The sequence below is a fragment of the Pavona decussata genome, unplaced genomic scaffold (assembly GCF_977016875.1).
Source record: "Pavona decussata unplaced genomic scaffold, jaPavDecu1.1 SCAFFOLD_6, whole genome shotgun sequence".
NCBI lineage: Eukaryota > Metazoa > Cnidaria > Anthozoa > Scleractinia > Agariciidae > Pavona > Pavona decussata.
The window spans coordinates 6,205,100-6,212,097 of record NW_028145430.1 but is presented as its reverse complement, the minus strand read 5'-3'; the positions used below and the strand labels follow the sequence as shown (position 1 = coordinate 6,212,097).

Here is a 6,998-nt window from a genome sequence, read left to right as displayed (position 1 = left end):
ATTTATATAATCAAAACTATAATAAAATACATGTACTAGAATCTGATTGGCTATATCAGCAGGCCCGATTTTAGCCCAAAGAGGACTGTGTATGCGTTGTGCATGTAATTGAACAGTATATGCATCAAGTTATGCTGTGTTTTGGGAAGCCAACTCGAATACGTTGCTTTTCTTGTGAATCTTGCTCAAAATGGTTCAAGTGATAGAACTTTATCCAGTGGTTACGATCATTATCAAATTTCGTGATAGTTTTGGCTAATTGGTAGGGGACTTTGTGACATGCAATTCTGTTTGTAATCACAGTCCTGATTAGTGATAAAACAATTTAAAGCAAACATGCTAATAATAAAGGAATGTACTCTGTTAATCTTTCTTACCAATTGATGTTTCTACTGGTTGAATGTTATCATTGTCATTATCATGTTGGGCATCCGCTCCATCTAAACATACAAACAAACACAGCAAAACAAAATTTAAGAGGATGGCACATGCACTGAACACTATCCTCTTGTACTTCTCAGTTTATATAAATTAGGTGGGAATGCTAGATACACCCCATCACTTTAGTCAAAGCTTGCCGAAGCCAGCAGAGGAAAAAAAAAACATTGTAATGACAAAATTACAAGTTCTTTTCTTATTCCAAAACAGTTCTCCCTATCAGTAACATATTGAGGAAAAAAAAAACAATTTGACAAAACAGCATCTAGAATCTATAAAACACATTACACAAACATAATTATACATGCCTGTAACTCATACAAGCCCAGTGGTTTCTCTATGGGCATCCTCGCAATATCTTTCTCTTTGTTATTCATTTATCCTAATATTTTAATTTATATTTATCTTGTTATCTTGTGTAAAAATAATGGCAAATAAACTTAAACTGAAAAAAAAAAGTATACTGAAACTTAGCGTTGTTTCAGCTACTGTCTTATAGACTTAAAAGAGTCCTGCCCCTCCCCCTGAAACGAAAGCCGTGAATTTAGCCTTGATGCCACACCCGTGTAAGGCGCTTTGTTGTCGCTGGCTGGGAAGTAAATATTCTCCATGTTTGAAGATGTGGGAGGTTGACAGCCCTGGGTAACTGTCTTAAGAGTAATGCGGTACCTGATATGTTTTAGATGTTGACTATAAACAAATGTATCATCAGTGTGAGCTGCATGGTATCATGACCTGCGGGTAAACTTGGAGGATTGACATGTCCTGCTTGGTCATCTTGCACTGCTACTGCAATTGAAATATGTGACATAAACAAAATTTTTCAGGTGTAAGTTCAGCTCTACTCCATCAACACTGTTGAGCGAGATCTGAAGAGAGACTGTCAGGGAGCGTGGAAAGACGCTGGAACAGGTTATCTCCAGACTTGTCTGCCCCGAACCTTTCAAATTGCCTATCAAGTAAAAAATAACTTATAAATCCTCATTTGAAAGGCCTTTCAAAAAGTACAAGTATAAGTATAAGTATTATTCAAGTTTTTGTTAAAAAATTGATGACATGCGATTCATTTTAAGTCGGCAACGCTTCGCGATCGTTGGGCTTCAAATACCCAACCCAAGCGTTGATAAGCCGATTTAAAATGTATCGCATGCTTACAATTCCTTTGGTCGCTGACTTTGCTACAGATCATAGTTTGAAACCAACCTGGAGGACTTGAGAACCGCTTTTCACGGAGGAAATTTGACAATTAATGAAGGCCAAAAATCGGCCACGACATAGGGAAATACATAGTTAATCAGAAGCCGTTGAAAGAAAGGGAAGATTTCTTTTTATAATTTTGTGACAATTCTGGTTTGAAGTGGCGACCCGTAGCGGGCACCGGCGGCTTCATGGCTGTCTTGTCTCCCTCTCTCTGGTACCGGCCTTCGGCCACCAGCACTGTTAAACAGTAAACTCACCAGAGACAGGTTTTTACGGCTCGCAATGGCAAAAAAACACCCCACCTGACTCGATCAACATTTCCTTGAAACTTTATTTCAACATTAAGGTAAAAACTGACTTTAAATACCTCCACTCAGTAAAAAATTTCAACCGATCGTGTAGCGTGAATATAAAGTCTCAGGCTCCAAACAGTAATTACACCACACCAAAAGTGGGTGGTCTGCCTGTGTTCAAACTGGCACCAATAATGTACGCTAGGTAAGACACAAATTGACAACCATTTTGAAAATTCTAGAGAGAAAGGGAGAGATACAGACCAGACTGTGCTCCTTCTGAATCCTCGTTTTCTTGCGTCAAACTAGCTTCACTGTTTCCACTCGTTCGTGTTGGTTCTGAAAAAAAAATTCGATGGGTTTTAGTGAATACTGACCATTTTTCCAACGGTAACAAGTTAGACACCCGAATACCTATCTGATTAGATCTCTTGTAGTTGCATTAATCTCCAGGTTTATCAAATATTTAATATTCAATGATATTGAAAATGTTGTCGACTGCATTATTGTTGTCCCGTCGTGACCGGGATTTCCGAAAACGTCCGAGCCAATTCCAAAGATTTCCAACAATTTTAAGAAGATTTTCGAATGTTGCTGAAGTTCCAGAGATATTCCAACAACCTTTGAACACTATCCCAACTACTATGGTGGACTACTACTACTATGGTAGACATTTGAAAGCGCAAACAGAAAGAGCAAATAAGCAATACATAACAAATCGTAAATGAAATGAAGTTTTTTCTGTAACAACTCGTCGGGATTGGTGAGTCCGGCATGAGAAATTGTCCTCGATGCGCGATATCGATGTCTTTACTCTGGAGCCGTGAGACTCACGCATGCATTTAATATGCGTGAGAGTTGGCAGGTATAATGTGCTTCGGCTTTTCATCTCATTCAGGATCCAATTAATAGAAAAAACTACCTAACTAACAAGTCATACCTTGATCAAGGGCATAAATAACTTTGCACGATACGTCCACAGTTTATTCAGAGTATCACTGCACATGTCACGCCACGTTCCTTCCAATGTTAGGAGTGTAGATCCACTCACGGTACGATGAAATGTCAATCTACAGTGATAAGAAACATCGTCAGTTAAAACAAACGGAATAAACAATAATTTAGCATAACTGTTTCATAGCTTTTACCTGGAAATGTCCGCTCTATCTAGCCACTGCCGGAAAGAGTGGACCAGCATATCTTGAATTGATTGAGTGGTAGCGTTGTTGGAAAATTCCAAGTCTTGTACGCGTCGACTGCTTTTGAGGGCCCTGTAAATGTTCTGGCGAGGAGCTCTCAATCGGTTGCAAAAACCTCAATAGAATGAATAAACGTTTCATGTTTCTTGTTCACCTCGTCATTTCACCATTAGTCTCAGACATTGTGTCTTCAGCTGTTGGTTCTTTCCTGTACCGGATAATACCAGGCCATGAGGAGATCTAAAGTGAAAACTGATACTGTTCTTTTCAGTGATTAAAATTTGCTGAAATTGCATAAGAAAAGAAAAGAAGGACTCCTTGGAATTTTTACTAAGTGTGACGAGATGATGTTGAAATCAATGTGTACGTTCAGAGGGCAAAAATTTTTTGGATTTTCATTTTTTTAGATAAAAATAAACTTTCCAGGAAGATCTTCCCAAAAAAAAAAAAAGATTAGAAAAAGAGATAAGTATTTGTCGAGAAATTGGGATATGGGCGATTTCCATCGGAAGTAAAATTTTACTTTGATTGAGAGCATATTGCTGCCGATAAAACTATTAGTTGTGATAATCGTGCAAACGGTCTTTCCAGTGTCTTTCTTTAGTCTTGAACCCCTTACATTCCTGCACTTCTAATATCTTGTATGAGCTCAAGACAAGGGTACCAACAAAGTGGCAAATTCGATAAATATGGCGAATTTGGCAAATATGGCAAATTTGACGATATTTCGTCAAAGACCAAAATGCAAGTGAATCAGTTCAAGACAAGGGTACCAACAAAGTGGCGAATTCAACGAATATGTCGAATTTGACAATATTTCGCCAAAGACCAAAATACAAGCAAATGAGCTCAAGACAAGGGTACCAACAAAGTGGCGAATTTGGCAAATATGGCGATTTTGACGATATTTCACCAAAGACCAAAATTCAAGCAAATGAGCTCAAGACAAGGGTACCTCATCTGTATCACTTACCTTTGTCTGCCTTCTGATCACACTGTGCACATGCTCCACAAAATACTCATCAATGACACTGAGATTTTCAGCAAAGACATTGTAAATGTCTCTGCTGCCACCACCATCCTTCCAAAACAAAGCATTACTGAACCAAACCAGAGGTGACTTGTTGTAGTGTCTTCTACGAAAACAAAAGAACATAACCCACAACCTGCAGATAGCATAAAAGTAGTCATTAAGACGATTTAACTTGAATAAAATGTTGAAAGTGGCAAGTGAGAGGAGAGTGTAAGTTTCCAAAAGGTTAAGTAGAGTGCCGTATTGAAGATCCTTGCTCTTTTGGAAGACTGTTTTCACTGCATTTCTCACCAAGGTCCACCCTCCATAAGTTATCTCAAGGAGAAACTGCGTGTGCCAAGGTTTGGGCTTGTCCGCGAGTTTCTTCCCAGGAAAAACAGACTCATATACAAACCGCGTAAAGGGCAGGAAGTTGGTGACAATGTCTTCATCGCTGTTTAGGTCAACATGAAGAGGAACCATACAAGGGACCACAGAAGTGATGGGATCTGGTGGGTTTCCCTTCCTAACTAAATTACATGCCCTATACACAATTTGACGGGGGAAGAATTGTGAGGGCCAGTCCCCAGGCATTACAACCTCAAGCCTTGAAAGATACTCCTTTAGATGGCTTTGGAGGACTAACGCTAGGGCATTTTCATAGTTATCCCTACATTTTAAAGGAAACTTTACAAAGTCAATAAGATGCAAACCACTAACTGATCGCATACTTCTGACTGTTGTAGAAGCATGGTAATCATGGGCTTCCAAACGATACCTTCCCATTAGTGGATCAAAAAATAAAACGGATAAATCTAAAACAGTTGAAACAAAAGAACGAGATAACTTCTGAAAAAAAGGTTGGGAAAACAAAAGATGACAGGTTGTGAATTTCAAAACCAACAGGGTTGTGAATTTTCCTGGTTTCTTGAGCAAGAATGGCCTTGACTTCTTTGGTGATTTTGATGATGATGGTGCAGAAATTGTCACACACTGATGTCCTTGCATCGGTTGGGCGTTTCTTTGTGTAAACTTCCGTCCAGTCAGCAATCATCAAGGTCACTAAATGGCTATTTTCTATAGCACTTTTCACGATGTCATCAAATACAACAGAATTTTTAACGGAATTTTAAGAAATTTCTCTCTTGACCCCTCGAGAGCAGATGGAAGTGCCAAGTGATCTTTAGGTATCAATACCACCATCTGTCATGTGAAAAAATTTCACGAACAGAGCATTGTCTTTCTTCAAAACATCACATTTTTGAGATAAACAAAAGCATAATTGATACAAAAAGGCAATAGTGCGTTTCTTATTGAGTTCAGATCTTTCTTTGGAGTGTTGGGAGGTTGAAATTGAAGCAAAAATGAAATCAAAAAGACTATTTGCACCAACACTGGAACAGAACTGGTAGAAGGCATCAGGTTCATGCATGGGGATTGTGCCATTCTGGACACCAGTTTAGAAAATGGCAGATTCAAGACTTTAAATTTCATTTCTAAAATCTGCACCTGAAATATAACAAACAGAAAATACAATCTCTTAGAACAAAGTTTTGTTAAAGCCTTTAAAGCAGTCAAAATGGTGACTTGTTGTCACCGCTTTATTGAACCTCAAAATTTGGACCTGTTGTTTTGAGTGCCTGAGCATACATGTACATATTGCTCGAGGAAACATTATCATATACTTTCACCTTGTATTAAAATAAATGTTACATTGTTACTGGAGTTTACCCAAAGACATTTGTCACTGTTTGTTTATGGTTGTCTTGTGTTTACATTAATGTCTGCACTACATGTGTAAACCAGACCTCAATCAGCATGAGGTACCTATTTGACTGAAACAACTGATGCCTTACATGGTACTTTTTGTAACCGGCAATAATTTGTGGTCCTTTCAGTAACCTTAAATTTTCCTTTTCGTAACCGTGCTTGTTCCTATTTGTAACTTTGCTCGTTACTCCTTGAAATGTTTTTTTTTAAGGATCATTTCTTATTTTCTTTTTTCTTATCATTGTTGGAAATTTCTCTCCAAAAACTAAAATCATCGATTACATTACTTTATTGGAATTTTAACATATTCTCCAAAGTAACCAACACAAAGTTTTTATTTTGCTTACAATGTTTAGGTAACATAATAGAAACTTTAAACTTCAACGGAATTTTGCAACAAACTACCCTTAAAGTGTTGCACTGTTTATAAATACAACTGATGCGAGTAATGCGACTTTGTAGTATGCTTTACACTTGCCAGGTTCTCTATACTTCTCTAATAGACTGAACCCAATTATCGCGAACAAGGCCTGCATAAGTCGCATTACTGACTGCACAGGTCACAGGACGGATGGCTCAATTAACACTCTGTTAGAAGATAAATTTGCTTTCGCTGTTTTAGAAAATTAACAGGTTATAACTTACATGTTTTGGTGTTGGAATTGAAAAGTTTACCGCAGTTTTATTGGATGACCATCCGTTTTCTGTTAAGATCTCCTCTGACAATATAGATCGGTCAGTGCCCCCCCCTCCCCCAACTACCACTTCTGTCAGACGATAGTTTTGCTTAAGTTCATAGTTAATTTACTTTATTGTACTTTGATCGTTTATAGTTGAAATCAACGTTTACTTTCTCTTATTATGAATTTGGTGCGCAACAGGTGTTTTTATGTCATCGCGGCAACTGGCTTTTTTCGGTGCCTTTTTTTTTTTTGCTTAAGGTCACTAATTTACAGGAAATTCCTAGAAACAACCTTTCTTTGTATTTTTGGCCATTTCTGCTTTATTTTCACGAGTTTCAAACCGAATTTATGATAGACAGTAATGTGTTGTTATCCTATTTCGCTTAACTCAGAATTTCTCTTG

General features: G+C 37.9%; 1 pseudogene; it reads right to left on the bottom strand.

The window, feature by feature from the left end:
• Positions 1–1,211: 1,211 nt before the first annotated feature.
• Positions 1,212–6,457, bottom strand: LOC146489436 (uncharacterized; annotated as a pseudogene).
• Between the last annotated feature and the right edge of the window lie 541 nt (positions 6,458–6,998).